At 33.7% G+C, this 21,648-nt stretch overlaps 1 protein-coding gene and 1 long non-coding RNA gene across 8 annotated transcripts in view; one reads left to right on the top strand and one right to left on the bottom strand.

The window, feature by feature from the left end:
• The window catches only part of LOC116548070, an 854,356-nt gene that overhangs the window by 445,546 nt on the left and 387,162 nt on the right, over positions 1-21,648 (top strand). The window lies entirely within an intron of this gene.
• The window catches only part of PCDH7 (protocadherin 7), a 410,550-nt gene that overhangs the window by 123,760 nt on the left and 265,142 nt on the right, over positions 1-21,648 (bottom strand). The window lies entirely within an intron of this gene.

Raw genomic sequence — 21,648 nt, 5'->3', positions numbered from 1 at the left:
ATTGTTCTACTCCATTTCTTCTGCTCTGGGTATCTTCATCCAGTCAATAAGTGATTCTGAAAGCCTGTTAGGCATTATGTGCAGGAAACTGTTTAGAGCCTCCCATCTGTATGGGACCCGTGTATATATGAATAAGCACAGATAACAGAGTTCTTGCTCTCACTGAGTTTATGGCATAGCCCTTACCATAATGCTGTGCATTGAATGCATCCAAATTATTTTTTAAAGTAAAAATAACTATCACAATTCAATTTTGCATTAGTCATATAAATTCTGTCTAATGTTAACTCCAATCCAAAAATTAGAGTTAAAAGCAGAAATTCTGAAGATAGCAAGATTCAGATTATGCTTAGAAGGTAAAAGTGCATAATAACTGCGTCTTGGGCAGATTTTACAGTTGACTAACGGGGTCTGCTTCTCTGACACCACTGGCAGCATGGTGAATGCTTCTCTTACATGGTTTTTCACATAAATTAGATAAACCTTCGGGTCACACATAGTCCAGAAGAGCTCAATGCTATAAACAAGAATACACAACTTTCTCACACACCCCCCCCCCCCACGCACAATAGCCTTTATACTCAATTATTTGCTTTGAGACACTGTATTGAGATAGTTCATGTGAGTCTTTTCAATAAAATTATCATACATATGGATTCCAAAGTTATTTTGTTCATTTAATTGTATACAAACAGACCACGAAACTATTATTTCCTTAACAAATACTACTCATCTTACTACAAAATTGCTTGTGATAAGTCCCTACTTCCTACTGAAACCACTGCATTCCAGGGATCCAAGAGCACCGATCCCATTGTAACCTCTGTAACTGGTGCCCCCTGGAGTTGTTCTATGGCCGAATCATTGGTTTAGATAATGGCCTTTCACCCTCTCCTGACTAATAAAATCAACAGTGGTGTTCTGCCAAAAAAAAAAAAAAAAAAAAAAAAAAAAAAATCTGTCTTTTTCAGTGACTTACTTAGCAAGCTCTTGTAGTAAATCATATGCTTCTAAAATGATCAGGAGTCAAATTTTCTGAAGAAATTATTCAAAAACACCTAAAAGAATGTGCAAAACTTGTCTCTTACTCAAAGCACTCCCCCCATAAAGTGGTTATACAGACCCCTATGGTCCTTGTAATCCAATAATTGTAAATATATGGATATTGCATTATTGATTACAGATATACAAGTGTATATTTTCATTGGGTCATTTGGAAATTTAAGCATGTTTTACACATTTACTTGAAAACATAAAAAGAACCTGAACATTGGTCTTCAGTAGCTGTTACTTTAATGTCCTTGGACATAAATATCATTACATTTTTTAATGGTTGAATTTCGTAGGTGGAACGTTGGCCTCGAATAATTCAATTGCATAAAATAAAATGAATCATGTTACACCCACCCACCAAACCAACCCCATCTTTTCTGTCACCAGAAGCTATGTATCTTGGTAACCATACCTCATAAAATTAATCTGTGAAATTGAAAGAGTGTACATATGAAATAACTAATATATTTAATTTCAAAATAAATTTAAATTAGATATTGACATTTTTTGTATTAACTAAAGTCTGTATTTACACAGGTGATCTATATTTAATATTTTTAAATATTCTTTTATTCATGTTAGATAGTTTGGGAAGTACAGAGAAAGCAAACACTGTCACTACCTTTAAAGACTTTATAATATAAAGCTACATATTAAAGACTTATATGCTAATACTTTTACTCTTCCACAAAAGAATGTGTTAAATGATATAATGCAGACATGGGTAAAGGCTTATGAGTGGGTTTAGAGACAGATTCTGGGTAGTGTGAGATTTTAGAAGAATTAATAGAAGAGGCAGAATTTGTACTGGGCCTTAATGGAGGTGCAAAGATTTGACATGACATGCTTGTAAAATATGATTTTTATATGTGTATTTTCATGGCAATTCTTGATTGATAGGGACAAAATGTTCCATGGTTTGTGTTATATGTTTCCGTTTGACAGACATATCTTACTTATTATGTCAATAAAACCTATAAAACACACTGGGAATCATCACCTGGGTATTCACACTGCACCTCTGTAAGGATGTATTATTCAACTGTCATGGACTTGGCATTTCATCATAAAGTGTGATGTGGATTGGATTTATTTGCACAATAAAGCAACTGGTAGTTTGCTGAGTTTATGCATTCTGATTTTTTGACAGAAAAAGACAAGGGCATGAAGTAGAGCTGTTTCCATTATGAGAAAGAACAAGAACGAAACTTAAAGGAATTTTCTCATCGCCAAGTCTGGAGGGTCAGCCATTGACATATATTCAGGTCAAGGAATTGATAATACCTTGGTGACAAGGTATTATCACTGATAATCCAGAAAAATATAGTTTCATTGAAAAGAAACTTCATCACATTGAAATACATCTATTTATCAATTCATCTAATAAATATTGATTGTCTTTGATGTGCCATGCAAGAGAATTTCTCTCCTCTCACATTAGTTTATATTCTAAAAATGAGACACATATAAGAAACAAACAAATAAAAAAACAAGTATTTGCCAGGTAGGGGTACATCCTGTGCAGGAAATCAAAATCAGGTGAGAGAAAGGGAATGAGTGGCTGGAGATACCTCTGTAAAGGGACATATATCAGAAAATGAAATGATATTCCAATTCTAGATCATTTTCCTGTGATATCACTTAAGAAAAGTATATTACTAATTTGATGGAATACATTATATATCTCAAGTTTTTTAGCTTTCTCTACATCATGAAGAAATGACAGAAAAAATGTATTCTCATTTAATATTTTAAGTATAACATTTTTTGTTAAGATAGAAATCAATGTGGAATTGCAAAATAAAGGTGTGATTCTCTAACTGGCTTATTTATTTATATATATTTCACTCTTTAATAGCAGCATTCCAAACATTTTTATAATTATGCTACTTCCTTTCTATTTCTCCCCACCCCTCTGGGTAGATTTTTGCTGTATAATTTAAATAGGCCACTTCCGTTTTTTTCTATGGCAATGCAAACTTCTGTGTAAATCAGGATTTTAAATGAGTTTATCCTACATTAGTATTTTAGCACTGAAAATAAATTTACTATCCCCCAAATCATAATTATTTGTCTATTTTATTCAAAAGTCTTTATAAGGTTTTCATTGCTGTATGATTTCTTTACAAATATTAGCTAAAATTCCTGAGATAATTAGCTGCAAATCATAGCCTAAACTGGAAATCCCCAGGAATTAAAAAAAAAATGTTCCACTTACAGGAGGCTATAAATAACATGAATGCCAATGTAACAGCATGGAATTCTATGTGACAGGAACATTTTTTTTAAATCTCATTTATTCCATATGTAAATTATAGAATGCTAGAATTATTCCATCCTTGTCTCCTGGATGGGTCCCTCCTTTGTCTTATATTATAGAAAACTGTAAAATATACAATAAACACATAAAATTTATGTGAAAATAAGTCAAAATAACTCTTCGTGCACATTCATTATACTCTCCTTTCCCAGAGAATCAGTATGTGTAGATATATAATACGTGTGTGTGTGTGTGTGTGTGTGTGTATGTACGTAATATATATATATATTTATATATAAATATATATATATATTTATACACATACACAAACATTATGTATCTGCATAAATATATATATGCAGATATATATTAGTTACCCTGATTGATAAATATATATTCAGATATATGTTGTGTGTATATACAATATGTATATATAATATGTGCGTATATATATATAGACATACTTTTTCTCTGGGGAAAAATATATATATGCAGATATATAGTGTGTGTGTGTATAAACATATATAGTCATATATATACAGAGTCTTCATTAACGACACAGAAACACTTCCATATGTACACCTATAGTTGTTCTTTCCCGTAATTTAATGTTTCAACTCTTTTGCTTTAGAGAACAGGGGTCTCCCTCTGCTACCCTGGCTCGAGCACAGTGGTGCGATCATATCATTGCTCACTGCAGCCTCAAACTCCTGAACTCAAAGGATCCTCCTGCCTCAGCTTCTAGAGTATCTGGGACTACAGCCATGTGCCACTATGCCTGGTTAACTTGTTTCATTTTATTTTTCGTAAACACCATCTCTTACTTTGTTGTCCAGGCTGGTCTTGAACTCCTAGCCTCATGCAATTCTCCCACTTAGGCTTCCTAAAGTTCTGGGATTTCAGGTGTGAGCCTGGACATCTGCTTTAAATTGAATAAAAATGTAAAAAAAAAAAAAAAATTCTTATTTTTCATATTTTAAAAGAACTAACTTTTCTGGCAAACTTAATGCAAGGGTTTATTTTTTTCTTCTATAGAGAGACCTTATCTGAAGTTATATATCAAACACATTCATCAAATAAAACACAGATTTTTATGCCTCATGGGTATAAAATGTATTGAGCACCTATTGTACCCAACACATAGGAAATAATAGGAGTCTCTAAAAGCATCAAACTTGAAGTTTAGACATGTATTCTGTGAGTGATGCTGTTTTGTCTTTCTAGGAGGCAGTTTGTAATGAAAATTAAGACATCTTCTATATTTAGTTGCCAGAGGGTAAATTTGGCAATAATAAACCAACATGACAAATTAGAAAAATAAAAATAATATTATTTAGATAACCTTGGAAGGGGTTTTGTCTTTTTGTTTTATTGTTTGTTGGTCTGTTTTGGTATACTGACTGATTTTCTTTTCTTTTGTATTTTCTATATGGCCAAGAGGAAATCAAACCTTAGAGATGGATGTAGCTTTTTCCTTACAAGAGACTATGCTTGCCAACTTTAAATCCACGTATTGTCACAACTCTCAAAAGAAATCATTGAGGTTTTCAAACTACAACTATTGTTTCTAAGAAGATTTGGTGCTGACTAAAATTTCCCTAATTCACTTAATGCCTGAATAAAATATAGGGTATGCAATTTTTTAGCAAATGCTTCTATAATTAAAATATTTAACTAAAAGATAAAAATGCTACATTAAAAATAATCATTTGTTTTTGTTGATTTAAGTAACAGTATTATTGGAAAAGCAGACCTTAAAAAGCAATCATGGTTGCAGAAATGCTAGATTAAAAAAAGAAAATATATTCCAGTTTTTCCATATGTAATTTGTCAATTTCCTTTAGTATAGTCTCAAACATTAAATTTAAGTAAATAGTGTGTTTACAGTTTTGAGCTATGGTAGTGATTTGATAGGTAATTACTATAAAGTTGAGGGTTGATGAAATTGAATTTATTATTTATTAAAAATATTTCAGAGAATTCATATATACCCCAAACATTTCTGTGATTTTCATTCTATGGTTGTCACCTCAGTATGTTGTTAAGTTCCTCATTTTAAATGTATGCAAACATTAGAACATGTCTTATTTGCAAAGAAGAGAGAAAAGAAGAATAGAAGAGAAAGAAGAAAGGAAATGGCTCTAAAACCTAGAAATCTATTAAAAGTATCCGTTATTAGCTTGTAATTCAACATACTTTAGTAGACACATGCCTGGAAAGAAGCCAAATATCAGGAATAAAAGATCCACGTTGAATTTTACAAAGAGAACAAGTTCCAAGAATTGTGACCGTATTTCAACTGACATACTGAATAAAAAAGCAATTTGATGTACTTTCTTACAGCAGCACAGTCCTTTAATATCTTCTTATAAAATAGCTTAATGCATCTGTTATCTTCCTATTTGATTTTATGAATAATCTATCTATACAGTCCATGCGTGCTACAAAACTGTAACCTTGTGATTGCCCTTGTCAGTAGAAACTACTGTCTGCTATTTGCATTGACTTATTTTGACCACAATGTTTAATTGAGGGATATATATATATATATATTATAAAAAGCAACAGAGAAATGATGAGTTTGATTTTTCATGTAGGTCCAAGAAAGAATTCTGCTATTTTGATAGAGAGAAAAAAAACACATTTCAACAGATTTATCAGGGGAAAGAAGGAGATTGGCATTTATTTTCTATCCAGTACCTATAATATGTTGTTTACAAAATTGCTCTAAAGGCTGAAATTATCATGCTCATCTTTTTATGTTTTAAAATATGACTGAGAAAAAATAAGGTTTAACATTGTCATATTATTTTTGCAACCTTTTTTCTTCTTCTTCCTATTACTTCCTGTAGGTGGAGGTCTGGTTAAACAAGCTTCTACCTGTCTTGTTTTTGAAAATACTACACCTATTTAAAGCAAGAGTTGAAAATTAGACAAGTTATTAGATGGTCAAATTTTCTACCAAAATGTTTAAGAATATTGCTTTAGTATTAGATGAAATGTAAATGTATTTGTAATCTTTAATCAGAAGCTCTGAGGTAGAGCACTTTTACAAATGTAATTTCGACTTCTAACTCGTGATATCAACTCAGTAGAGATTAATCGAATCGCATTAAAGTTGATTCTCAATGAATCTCTTATATAATCTTATCTTTTCCAATTGTTTTAGACCTGTTACAACCCTTAAGTAAAATATTGCCTTAATTTACTTATTTTCTTTAAAACTAAAGAGGAAAAGGCAAAGATTTACAGAAAGCAAAAAACAAGCAAGTAAATTAACAACTGCATCAGGCCTAAATAAATTAGAGCTTATTTAAAACATGTTACTTACATTTAAACTTTTGATTTTCATTAAGTTTCTAGCTCTTACTAAAGTTCCATAATAGAGAGGTTGGTTTGAGAAGCCAGGAAAAAATGCTTATATGGTGCCCATCCAGGCATGAATTACAAAACCCTCCAAGCTTCATAAATGTGAATGTGGGTTGCTTTTGCTCTCAATGCATTTTTCTCAATACAATAAGAAGGACAATATTCCAAGCTTCAGGTTTATACCACAAGGCATTTTTGAATTTTTCAGGCATAAAAAACTGCTGAAATCTTATGATTCAGTAGGAAACACATTTTCTCCCTTTTCCTTTCTAGCGTATAATTCAAAAAATGGCAAAGCCAGTTTTATCTAGCTCCCTAAAATATTCACCTTTGGCCCTATGTCAATAAAAAGTTTTACCTCTTAAGAATTGCTTTCCGGACTTTTACTAGAAAATTCATCTTTACCTTAGCAGTCAATGAATATCAAGTATTGAGCTCCATCTTTATCACCCTCAACAGTATGTTTTGGGACAATCTAAAGGTGGGTTTTGTTTTAGTAGAGAGAATACCTTATGGCTAGCTATTCAGAGAAGTCAGCCCAAAATAAATTCCTGAAAATACCCCATACATACTTGCTGTGTAGACCAAGGATAGGGATGATGAATATCTATAGATACATAAAAAACACATCCTGATAACAAAAACTAGTTGAAATTAATAACACATATCTAATTCTCAGAATATATTCAATTTAGTGACTGGAATTTTGCCCCATTAGAAGTCAACAGAACTTGCTACCATAGTACTGGTGGTCTCTGCTATAACTCTTGGCAGATTCTGTGTTTTCTTTACACTAGCAGAAATATACAATGTGTCTGCGTGCATGTGTATGTATGCACACCTTCAATTTTAATATAAATGTTACTGCACTTGTCTCCAGTAAAAACACTCTACTGATATTTTAAACAGTTGTTTCCCTATTTCCACGAATACAAGCCAGATTTTCCAATGCCAAAAAGTGGAAGCAAGTGGAAATGGCCTAAAAGAAACACTGTCCTGCTGCTCTCGTATGTTTGACAATTTATCACAGGAGTACAGCTGATCTGCCATTTTAAATATATAATAAATGAAACATTACATAATATTTCCATGTCAATATTATTTTACATTTTAATTATGCAGAACCAGTTTTATAGAAAATTGGATTCATTCTCTATGCCTTTCACTTGTATGTCAATAATTTTCCAAATTTCTCTTTATCTTGATTATGAAAGCACCCTGGCTGAACTGTTTCACAGGCACAAAGTGGCTTGGTATATTAAGCGATGGGACATACAGTGTGGCAGTAGTGGGTAACAGCCAGGGGACTTATCTAAAATTATATAACTGCAAATTTGAGAACACAGTGGGATAAAAGAACTGAAGTTGAAAATAGAAGAAATAAAAACTATGTTAGCTTAAGGGGAACTTTCTCCTTTAAATTACTTTTTGAAGGGATTTCTTTTAATACAAACTTTACTAAACTGTAGAAAATAAAGAGAAGGATGGACAAAATAACATGGCAGGCAATCTGTGGGTACTGGAGTAAGAATAATACAGCACCATCCATTTGGTTTTAGAAAATAGGACAAAGAGGTTGAATTAGATCTTCAAGGGATATTTTACAGCTGCTATTCTTTAAGAGGAAACCTGTACATTAACAACCGAAATACAGGAAGGGAAAGAAACACTAATATTCATTTAAAATTTTTGTAGTACTTACATTTTCACCATGTTGCCCAGAAAATCGAACTTAACAAAGTAATAAAACGCATCCTGAGGATTAATTCATAAATTGAGAAAACAAACATTTGGATATGATCTTCTAGAACGACTTTAAAAGTAAGTTATTCAAGTTAACCAAGTTATAATGTCTATTTTTATAAACCTTCCTATCATTCTCTAAGTTAATAACTTGAATAGTGTATATTTCCCTGAAAGCTATAATCCAAATTCTTCGGTCCAAGTAATAAACTGACTAAAAGTGCAATTAATGAATATATCTCAGAAAGTGAAAATATCTGATAGCATAAGGAAAATGTTGGCACCTTTCTGGAATTTGATTTCATTTTTTTTCATAATTCATTTGACTAATGCATCTTTTCTCCTCTCCAGCTGCTGTGCAGAGTGTCTGCCTTCTGTCTTAATATCTCATCATTTGCCATCTCCCACAAGTAACTTTCTGTTTATGTTTATTGTCAACTTTTCATGACATTCCCCCTCCCTTCTTGCAACTTCTACCCCATGTCATACTAAAGTGATTAAGTGATGTGCAATAGTTTTAACAGGCACGTTTATTTTACAATGAGATTTCAGGGTAAAGCATATTCAGACAGTAAAAGAAGAGAAAGCTGATTCTGTAATTCACTTTTCAACGAAGCTTCAAAGACAATCACAACATGGTTGTCTTTGAATCCTGAGGTCATATACTAAAGCTATTACAAATGATTTAATAAATACACATTTAATTATTGAATCATTTTAAATGCACTATCTAATTTTCTTACCACAAATGGCACACAATTACTAGATTTACTCAGGTTTCTCCATGTAATTTCCATTAGCATATATTCTCTAATGGAAATTACATGGAGAAACCTGAGTTTCTTTTGCAGAATTTGGAAAACTGTTTAGACAACTGCCTTAGAGAGCACCCACATATTTTAAAAAGAAACAACAACAAGAAAACCCCATAAAACTGTATCTTCTAGAAAATGTGAAAACACGTAAAAATACTGCATAGCATTTTCAGAAAAATTCTAAAATTAAAACTGGACTTGAGAAGTTATTTTATACTAAAATTGCATATTCTTTTATGCTAGGACAATCTTTGCAATGCAAACAACTGACAAGATAGTTTTACACTAGTTTCACAGGAGGGAATAGAGGAAGAAAGGAACTAGTTCTCCAGAGTCACAGTCAGCCTCTTTAATACTCTTGTCTAACATTGATAACACTATGCACTGTATACCCTAAGAATCAGGTTATTCTTCTCAACAAAAACAAGTGAGTATTTACAATTATCATCTCCATGTTACAGATTAGAAACTGAGGCACAGAGATATTAAATGATCTTCCAAGTCAGACAGCTTGTAACGTAGGAGGGAAATTTTGTCCAAACCATCAGACTCTGCTTTCAGTGCTTGTAGCCACCAAGTTATACCAGTGCCTCACTTCCAAGTAAGTATTTCAGGCTTCCTTAAACTAATTCCTGGTAATTTTTCCCTAGATGGTTAGCAGGGCCTGCTTTTTAAAATATAAATAATAGTAGGCTGTTAAAATAGCTATATGTAATAGATCATTTTCTGTCAATTCTATAAGGTCCTGTTTCTTATGAAGCATGAGCTAAATTCACATTATACATGCCTGCAACCCCTAAACTTCCTACATTCATTTGGGTTGCATCTAAATTCAATGATACAATAAAATTAAGATTATGCCTAAATATATGTCTCCCTTTGGCCATAACTACTAGGTCTCTCAGATATTATTTGTTGTTGTGTAACTGAAATAGCATCCTTTAACCATGATCTTCCATATGATTCTCATTCTCATCCTTAATTTTAGCTTTATCAGCTTAGAAATAGGTTAATCATTTTCAATTCTGTGCATTTGTGTTTTCAAAATGTTTGATAGCCTCAAAGCTCTTTTGAAAATGGACAAAACATATCTGAATATATCGAAGTGAAAATGCGTTACAATTAAACATTATAGGGGCCTACTATCATGTTGATTTTAATCTCAAAATGTACAATTGGTCCTTGTATAACTGATTAATGACATTTGATTTAATGCCTCTAAAAACATGACTAGTCCCTAACAACGGTAGCCAAAATTTATTTAGCCCTTTATTTGTATTGATCTAAGTACTTTACATACATTATCTCATTTAATTCTCATGGCAACTATATGACATAGATATTATTATCATCTCCATTTTACAGATGAATAAACGAGTGTCAGGATGAAGTTGTCCCTGGTCATGCTGCTGGTACGTGATCAAGTTGGGTTGCAACCCAGGAAGTTATCTGACTTGACCTGTTAACCACTGCTCTATATCAGCACTGTCCAGACAAGCTTTCTGAGATGATACAAGTGTGCTATAAAACAATGACTGGTGAGACTGCAGAACGGCATTTTTAAATTTAAGTTGATTTTAATTAATTCATATATAAATAGCTGTACATGGCTATGGTGAGCACACTGGACCTATACTGCCTCACGTTGCTATGTTAGACATATTTTACAAAAACATACACACTCAGCCTGTTTCCACTTTTACTTGTAAAACGGTTAAACTCTTTCATCCCATTCTCAACAAAATAATGTTAAAAATGCAGTGAGGGAAAGCGTGTAAGTTTTGGAAATCATATCATGCCGATAAACCTAACAGAACAGGTTACGGGAGGGAACGTACTGGTAAATCATTGCTTCCCTATTTATCTTTTTTTTTTTTTTTTTTTGAGACAGAGTTTCGCTCTTGTTACCCAGACTGGAGTGCAATGGCGCGATCTCGGCTCACCGCAACCTCCGCCTCCTGGGTTCAAGCAATTCTCCTGCCTCAGCCTCCCGAGTAGCTGGGACTACAGGCACGCACCATCATGCCCAGCTAATTTTTGTATTTTTAGTAGAGACGAGGTTTCACCTTGTTGACCGGGATGGTCTCGATCTCTTGACCTTGTGATCCACCTGCCTCGGCCTCCCAAAGTGCTGGGATTACAGGCTTGAGCCACAGCGCCCGGCCTTATCTTTTTTTCACACATAAAACCTATTTTGAACGTGGTTTCTCCTTTTCCAGTTGATCTGTTGATCTCTTTCTGAAGAGGAGGTGATGACACACTAGTGAAGTAAGCTTCCTTATGCGTTTACAGGCAGAGAGCTAGCACTGCCTCTGTGGTGCCTCCATTCATGTGCATTTCCTTCCTTCCACATCACTTCCAGTGTTAAACTGACTGGGGAAAGGCTCACAGCCAATAAATGCAAAAGAGTGTCACTTCCAGCTTCCCAAACCTTCCATCATAAATAGACAGAGCAACACTCAGTTCCTCATAACCCCAACAGCAGATAAAACAACTAACATCTGCAGAGCAGTTTGTTTTGTCCAGCACTTTTACGAGATAAACCACTTGAAATTCAAGAAATCCTGCAATCTGGAGGCCAAATTCGCTTAACTGTACTTTATGAAAAGGAAGTTAAACTCAAATTTATTTCACTTGCTCAATTTCACAGAAGCATTATTTCACATAGTAAACTCGCCAATAAAGATTTGAGGGATTTGGGTTTTATTTTGCTTTTTTTGTGTTTCATTTTGACCGCTACGTACACTAAATCATCCTGTGAGCTCAGAGGTCAGACTCCCTGGGCTTGATTGTTGTTGTAGCTATTTAGCTGTGTGATCTAGGGCAAATTAATTAATCACTCTGTTTTCTCATTTTTTAAAGAGGAAATAATATTGTTTTTCCTTTGGGATTGCTGAAATATTGAGTTAATAAAGAGTACTTCTAACAGTGCTTGGCATGGTAGCAAATGTTCAATAAATATTGGATGTTACTACTGTCGTTATTCTTTTGGGGACAGAGTCTCCCTCTGTTGCCCAGGCTGGAGTGCAGTGGTGGGATCTCGGCTCACTGCAACCTCCATCTCCCAGGTTCAAGTGATTCTCATGCCTCAGCTTCCTGAGTACCTGGTATTACAGGCGCATGCCACCATGACCGGCTAATTTTTGTGTTTTTAGTAAAGACGGGATTTCACCATGTTGTCCAGGCTGGTCTCAAACCCCTGACCTTAAGTGATCTGCCTGCCTCAGCCTCCCAAAGTGCTGAGATTACAGGCATGAGCCACCACTCCTGGAGTGTTGTTATTCTTATTGATCAGTCTCACTCCTTATTTTAGTATTGCCTGTACTTGATAGGTTAGCATACTGTGCCCTGTCTTGTAAATGAGCTATCACGTGTGTACAGCTTCTTCCAGTGACTCTTCTCTGGGTCAGGGCTCTGCTTCATATTTCTCTCTCTCTCTGTCTCTCCTCTGACCCATAAAACTTGGCAGAATGCAGCACATGGGATATAACTATCGATTACATACAAACCGAAGTGAAATGTGTCTCTCCAATGGAACAGTTTTTTATAAAGGGAAAAGGCTTTCCCTAGCCACTAGATAACAGGAAACGTGGTTACAATAGTTGTGAGATAAACCTCTAAGGACCCCAAAGAAGCTCTTCTACTTGGAGACTTTAGCCGGATTTGCATACTCACTCTTTTGGGGCTCAAAAGTCTATGAGGAGAATGGCATTTTTTTCCCTAGACAACTTAAAATGCTGGAGCCATGGCTGTACAAAAGGAAAGGAAACCTACTCTATTTAGTGTTAGCTAAAATGAAGAAACAGAGATATCTGAATTTTAAATTTTCCGATTAGGGACTCAACCTGTACCAGTTTGAGTCCCTACTCAGAAAATTTGAAATTCGAAATCTTTCAAAATCGGAACCATTTTGAGTGCCAACATGGTGGTCAAAGAAAATGTTCTTTGGAGCATTTCTGATTCTGGATTTTCAGCTAAGGGATACTGGGCTGGGAATTACACTGCAAATATTCCAAAATCCAAAACAAAATTCCTAATCTGAAAAATTTCTGGTACCAGGAACGTCAAATAAGAAATAAGGGACTGGAAAACGAGGGTCAGAAGGAGTCCAGGACAGCAGCAACTGGCAAAGAAGAGAAAAATTAGTATTTTTGTGGTGAAATGTTGACAATGTGGAGTCTTCTTTCAGATGTCATTATGACTCCAGATAGAAAATTTCTTGGTAAGAGGCTACTACTTAAGATTCACTTTGTACATATTTATTGTCAAGATAAGCAAAATCTTTCGGTTGGAAAGTCTGCAAAGAAGAAAGAATTCCAAAGTTACACATTTAAATGAAAGTATGCTTATGGGAAGGAAGTCACAGAGGTGATCAAGAGGCTGAAAACAAATAAGCATGGTAAATATTTTTAAAGAAATTTTAAATAAGCATGATTTTATTTCTTCTAGACTAACTGTGCTTTTCAGAATTCTACACATGAATGAATACTGTAAAAATAGTTATTATGTTTCAAAGGATGCATTTATCTATGAAAGTGTTAAGATAAAGTCATCTACTCAGAGCTAAAGTTTAGGCTAATTAAAACATATAAATAACTTTTCTTCTGACCTGAAGGAGAGAGGCTCAGGCTGGTAGTAGCAGAAGCTGTGATCTCAGCAGGGAAATTATGATTATAAATGTAATGGAGCTTCAGATATTACAGGAATGCACATGTCAAAATATTTGGGGCTATAGCTGTAGACAGAATCAATATAACAGACACATGCATCATTCGTCTCCTTGATTTTCCCATTAAGTTGAACTTAGAATACCTCAAGCAATAATTATTTCATGCCAAAATCACAGTAAAATTTGCATTATTACTAAAGCATAGTTTTATTTAAAGAAATATTCTACTTTACTAAAATTTTGTTATTTGTTTGAGTAAGGCATTTTCCAGTTTTCTGAAATCATATCTCCATTCCTATTCAAGTCATGCATCAGAAACTAATTTTGTTAGCATTATTGCAAAACATCTTTCCCTCTGTACTCAAGAACGATCTAAGTAGCACCTCCAACTCTAGCAAGCTTATATGCCAATTTACTTTAAAAACTAGTGTACATTAAGTATACTGGAGCATTTTGACTGGTGCAGTGAAACTGCTGGGCTATTAAATGCTATTAAATTGTACATTGCTGCAAATAGGAACAATGAGTCTGATGTGAAACTGTGTGAACATGTACTGCTGGTGATACCATGGTGCCTGAGTGCTTATCATTTTATCCCTCTGAAAGTCTAATATGGCCCCACAATTACGTTTTTGACTCAAATCAATATAAAGATCACTCTACGTTTTTGGCTAATATTTTTCAAGTGTGTGCATATATAAGTATGTTGATGATTCCCAATTAGTTGAAAAAAGTCAGGTTGATAGAATTTGTAGGGATACGGGAGCAACTGTTATCTATAGTCGTTTATAATAGCAAAGTAGCTTGCTTTAAATATTAAAAGAAGCTATATTCTATCACATTGGTTCAGCATATTTGATTATTACTATTAGGAGTTTATAATTACTTTAAATAGTACAGTCCAAAAAATGCTTTTGTTGTTTTGTTCTAGTTTGCGATTGGTTAACAGGACTTCAATATTACACTTGTTAAGAAAATAATTAGTGTTGAACATAGAAGCAGGGGTAAATAATTTTGTTCTCAACAACAAATATGAACATATTGAACTTTTCCTTTAATTTATGTAAATATTCTCAACAATAAATACAACATCAAAAGGAACTGTTCCAAACAGCTTCTACATAATCAGAATTTGGTTCATTCTTTCTTCACCACACGATTTAATGACTGGGTTAGTAGGTGTGCTTTTTAACTTCTTTTTAAAACATAAATCAATGCTTATAAATGAGTGTGTCAACTGTGTTTGAGTGAATACAAGTTAATTATTCTTTACATATCTGAATGTGTATATGTGTGTGTTTGTGTGCGTGTGTGTGAGAGAGAGATGGTCATCGAACACATTAGATATCTAGCTGTATACAGATATACAAATATATACTTTAAAAAAATTTGCACTCTGAATTATCGAAAGCACTCCTCAAATATATGAGTGCAATTGTGTGTTGATTTTATGTGCTCTTGTTAATCTTATTTATATATGTATAAGCATGTGTTTAATGTTTTATTATGAAAAAATATAATGTTTAAACAATTTAAAAATATGCTCTGAAGATAATTTTCAGCACATATACTTACAAAATGCACAAAATCTGTCTTTTTGTATATTGGGAATCAAAATATACTACCTAGCTTTAGCTAATTAAGTATTTTTAAATTAGGGTATATGAGTCAAGTCTTGGGCTATTTTACCAACTTTTTTTCCCCACAGGTTTTTGTTACAGATGATTTTCTATGTAGCCAAAATGTCTTTACTATAATCATTGAAAAGAAAGGCTTATATTGGATTTAAATACATATTAGACATACATTTTTATTATCAACATTCTTTTGCCCACACTCCCGCTGCTTACAGTCCTTGTTTCCCCATTTAATTAATATACTTTTGATGCTTCGCCATCTATATAGCAGCGTGTATTTGTGTGTACACATAGACTCTAAACTATGTAAAATATAGCATCACAGCATAAAGAATAGTTCACACTAAAAACAATAATAACAGCTCCTCCAGTTTGTCACCATTTTACTAGATATAAGAACCACCATTTAGGAAAGTGTTATTTTCTGGTTTCAAACACTGTTTTACTATGCTTTACATAGATGGAACTTGTGCTGTTTCTTTTTCTGTCCTTTCTTTTCTTTGTGTCACGTGTTTTGTAGGAGGGAAGGAAAGAAGAGAGGCAAGGAGAACTGAAGAATAGGAGGGAAAAGATAAGAGAGAAGATAATAGAAGAAAGCGATGAATGGGTCCTACCATTTAATTGGCCTCATACTTATTTTAACCTTTTCCTCTTTTCCCCCAGAAACAACAAATTTCCTAATTCTTACGTAATGCTAGCTAAATGTAAGCCTATAGAAAATAATTTTCCAGTATAGCAGATCTTTTAAACTGCCTATGTTGGTGGAATATAACAATGTATTCAAAACTCAACTTATTTGTTGTATTGAAGGCCAATACGTTCAGATACAACTAGATGTCTCTGTATATATTGCACACTTTCTTATAGCGAGAGTAACTTTGTTCCCAATAGAAACTCTTTTTGAATATGAAAAAAATCCTAACTTTGACACCTACAGACCTTATTTTCTAAACGTTAAAATTGACAGCAAAACCCTACTGTTGATTTCCATAATCCTGTAATATTTCTGCCCACTTCAGCTTTCTCAATTGCAAAGCTATTCCAGATGGGACCATGAAATTTTTGCAGCACATTCTACAGCACATAATTTTGGTCAATATAGTTATTACGCCACACACAGCTGTATACTGCCACATAAATGAGCACATGTGCAATAGGATTCTTGTATTGTAAGTTTTATAAAAATAAAATTGAGATTAAACAGCCATACACAATAATTTATTTGAAACATCAACATGTGGGCTGCTCTAGGGTTACACAAATGGTGCTATTCCTTTTCCAAGAGAAAACGTTCATCATTTAATATTCAGTATTAACACAAACATTTTCCCCAGATTTATAATCTAAATTAGGTGCTTTAAAATACATCAATATATCATTAACTTCTTACTTTAACACATTAGATCTATAGAAGAATCAATTCTCCCTAACAATGGTGAGAGAACCTAATCATTCTCTAAATTTACTTTTAATTAGCATCATCTTCATTAATTGGTGTAGCTGATAGCAAAACATTACAGTGCATTGCTCTTTTATATTTAAAATGTAATATGTCCTTTGGTCCCATGTCTTTACTAAAGAACCTTACTCGTTTTTCTGCAATCCCTTAGTAACTATTTTTAGACGTGTTGCTGAATAATTTTCTCCAGGAAACTACAGGAGGCTATATTAAGGATGCTCTATTCAAATTAATTATCAGGCAACAATTCGGTCTTTAATTCCTCTGCATATTTGTGAATGTCCTGAGAAAGATTTTTCTCTCTCCTTCATCCTCTTCTCAATCAAGTTTTTGGATAAATCAAAGGAAACATTGTGTAATCAACAAATAGCCAAGAAGGATGAATCTGCCATTTATTAAGTGTTTCTTGTAAACTATGCTATGTTTTCACGCACTTGTTATTTTTTTCACAAGAATTATGTTCACAGGCAACATTTCCATTGTCCTGATGAGGAGGGAAAACAAAAACCAAAAGACTAACAAAACACCTGGGTCTCTAATTAGTTAACTGGCTCTTAAGAAGTGACTTTCCAAAGGTAACCCCATTACTATTCATAACCAGGTAGGGTTATAGATGTTATAGGTCACAGTGAGAGTTCAGGTTCTCTGATCCCCAAGTCCAAGGCTCTTTCTGCTACATCACATATTCTAATGGTGCCCCACCCTCTATCCAGGTACCTTTGCTGTAAAGGAAAGCTATGAACACATTAACAACAGACTCTCCAGTGCCATGAAGACCAACAATTGGTTTAATCAAGACCAAGTCCTGACATTTAACTCTAGACTTACTGTTTTGTTTCCAATGACAGCTTCCTTTCCGATTACGTGTTTTCAAAAGTACCCTTTTGGCTTAACCTTTCTTTCATATATCTTTTCTCATTGAATGACACCCCTCTCCACTTTCTACAATAAAAATTTTAGCTGTTCCTGATTATTCTATCTTCCTTATCTGCAAATCCCATCAATTTTCCAATTCTGAGGGTTCTGCTCTGAAAATACTCCTCTAAAACAGCTGTCTTCAAATATTAGTATGCCTCAAATTCACCTGAGGACTTGTTAAAACATGGTTGCTGGATCACATCCTCAAAGTTTCTGATTCAATTGTTCTGGGATAGGCCCCAGATGATTGGCATTTTGGGCCAGATGATGTCAATGCTTCGGTTCTGAGAACCAGATTTTGAGAAGCGCCATTCCAGGAGATCTCACCACTTTTTGCCCACAGGTATTGCATTATATTTCCATACATATCTTAGTCACACAACTACAAAAAAAAACCAACTGGGTATTTCAGTCATTACCCTTCCTATCTCCATTCCTCAATGTATCCTGTACCATTTTAATAAGTACAAACAAAACTCTGATAAAGTTATCTAACAACTCATGAATCTATTTAATGATATTCCACTGTCTAGATATCAAGATGATCACCTTAACATGGTTTTCGGCTACCATGATCTACTGTTGGTTCTGGCTGTTTCTCTTGCACAAAGCTTCACCTTAATCTTAGTCTGGCCAACTCTTCTCTCTTAATAAACGAGCACATGTGCAATAAACTTCTTGTAATATAAATTTTATAAAACTAAAAGTCTATTTCAAACTCATATCCTTTGTGAAATACGCCCAGACTTCCCCTGGCAGAGTTTGTGACTTCCTACTTTGATTTCCTATTTTGCTTAGTAATAGCTCCATTGAATTGCTCATTACATTTAATTCAATTATCACTTGGTTCTGTTAGAGGCTTATTTCTATTTGCCTGAGCCTCCACAAAAAAAGTCAACAACTTTGAATATTAAATACTTTATGATTATTTCCTTCTCCCATCCCCCAATAAAAATAAAGAGAAAAACAGATCATTTGTTTGGCCTGACGACTTTCCTTTATTAAGTGTTCTTTAAAAATGTCTTGATTACAAATATATCATTCAGCATATATTATCACCTCTAACACGCTATGCTAATGCCGAACTGTACTAAGGAAAGAGTTCAACATATCTGCATGATTTTAGAAAAAACAACTTGTGTAGGCATGTGTCTCTGAGACACATATGTCTAAATCAATGCACAATTATTTCTGTGTAATTTAAATCACCATCTTTAAATATATACAGAAATTGCCTTGATCAGCACCTCATGATATGGCCTGTTCTTATCCTCAGTTTTAAGGATTCTACTTGCTGCATGAAAATTCAAAATTTACTACCATCCACATTTACATTGTCTAAATTATATAGTCATAGGCTAAATTCTAAAGCTATTAAAACACATCTTCAATACTAAAAGCATTTTAAACTCTAACAAAGATATCAGCCAACTGGGGGTTGAAATTACAATGGACTAATTTTTATAATGTTTTCCTTACTGGAATATCACGTTATAATTATTTTTTATCACGTTATTAATATTTCTTCTACACTTCCTAAAATAACCACTTATAGAATAAAAAAGAATGTCCTAAATTACAGAATTATAAATAAATTGATTTTGTCTTCCTTAACCATTTTATTATATCTCTCTTTAGCTGGTAAATTTTCCCCTAAAAATCACCTATGTGGAAATAACGCAAAGCTTTCAGAGCTAGTACACTGATGTAAACAAAACAAGAAAGAAAAGAAGGAAAACATACAGCTGGTGTCTAAATCACCATGTTTAGAGTTCACTGATGTTATAGTTACATCTCTTCGCAATTAATATCCAATTTAGCTTTGTCCAATAAATAGAGAAATGGACAGTTTTCCTAAGTCTAGTTAAATCATCATTACAATGTAGAATATAATATGTTAAAAGATGGGTTTTACCCCATAGATTATTACCTTTGAAGAAGTCTTTGAGTCATTGTTCTGCAGAAGAAAAAAATGCGGTGGCCAAATTCTGACTCCTAAGCACTATTCTCATCAATTGTCTTATAATTAAATCTAGTGGTTACCCAGTATTATAAAACCAATGGTGAAAACTGTCTAATCAACTATGCGATAAAAATAAAACTATATTTTCCCAGTGTCTGACAAGGTAAAAAGAAGTTACCAAATGTCTGCCACATTTCTGCAGTTTCTGAAGGAACGCACTTTTTAACTAAAGTAGCACGTTCCAAGATCATCTCTAAAGGTCTGAGCAGGTGTGCTAAATTAACAAAGTCTCTTGGAGGGGAAGAAAAGTTGTTTTCCACTTTCCTTTATTTGGCTTTGTCTCAAAGCTCTTTCTTCTTCATGAACGGCATACTGATTTGATCCAGGCTGAAAAATGTGCTCGCGCACTGGAATCACTATCCTTCCTTTATGGTACTTGCTGTGTCAGTTATTAGTCTACCTGACGAACACTGAAAACAATTCCAAACTCTGAGGGGTTTTGCCCTAATTAGAATGACCACCTTAAAATGGATAACTTCATTTTTTCATTCAGCATGTGTTGGCCTTTGTCTATGATTATTTGGGTGACATACCATTTGTTAGATGATAAATTAGGACCAAAAGGGAAACAAAGGAAAAAAAATCTAAAGAACACTAAGATTTTGTGAAAGGGAGAAGAAAAGATAGAGAGATAGAAAGAAAATACCTAGATTTTTATGTTTATTTATTTAATTCAATGTGAATATAAATATATGTATAAATATTGAAGAGACACAATAATGGCCACTAAAGATGTCTATGTCCTGATCTCAGGAATCTGTGAATACATTAGGTTACATGGCAAGGGATGGAGGATCAAAGTGGCTTATCACCTGATTCTGACATGGGGAGATTATCCTGGATAATCCATGTGGGCTCGATGTAATCAAAGGGTTCTTACAGGAGAAGAGGGAGGCAGGGAGGGAGCCCTGGAGAGATTCAGTGTTAGAAGAATATGGAGCAATACTGTTCTGAAGACAGAAAAATGGGGCCACTAACAAAGGAATGTGGGAAGGCAGCCTTCAAACTTGAAAAAGGCAACAAAAGGGATTCTCTGCTAGAGTCTCCAGAAGGAACGCAGCCTTACTGACACCTTGATTTAGTTCAGTGGGATATACTTTGGGCTCCTGAACTCCAAATGTAAGATAGTAAATGTATTGTTTTAGCCGCTAAGTTTGCGGTAATGTATACAGGAGAAATAGAAAATAAACATACCTTTCCTCATTCACCTTTAAATTGCAGTTTTCCTTTTGTGTATAAACTGTCTGCATCAATGCTGACCAATAGAAGAAATATAATGCAAATAACATATAAGAACCACAAACATAATTTAAAAGGTCCTTTAAGCCACTTTAAAACATTAATTCTAATCATATATTTTGTTTGACTTAGTATGTTCAAAATATTGTGTCAATATGTGATCAATAAAAAAATCATAAATGAGATATTTAGTATTCCTTTTATTTCCACAAAATCTTCTAAATCTGGTGTGTTTGTAATACTGACAGCACATCTCAGTTTTGACTAGTCACATTTCAACTGCTTAATTGTCGTGATTGACTAGGAACTGCTATATTAAACAGCCCAGATTTTATACAGAGATCTTTTAGCTATCTGAAGCCAATTTGAGTGATAGTTTTGAATATACCTATATCAGACAACTATAATTTTAATATGTATCTGTTTTTAATAAAGGATAGTGATTTCTTTATGCATTTTCAAA

Source organism: Sapajus apella, unplaced genomic scaffold (assembly GCF_009761245.1).
Source record: "Sapajus apella isolate SASKATOON/1434 unplaced genomic scaffold, GSC_monkey_1.0 scaffold5, whole genome shotgun sequence".
In the NCBI taxonomy this organism is placed as follows: Eukaryota; Metazoa; Chordata; class Mammalia; order Primates; family Cebidae; genus Sapajus; species Sapajus apella.
The sequence above is the reverse complement of the archived record's forward strand: the minus strand, read 5'-3'. Positions and strand labels throughout refer to the sequence as shown.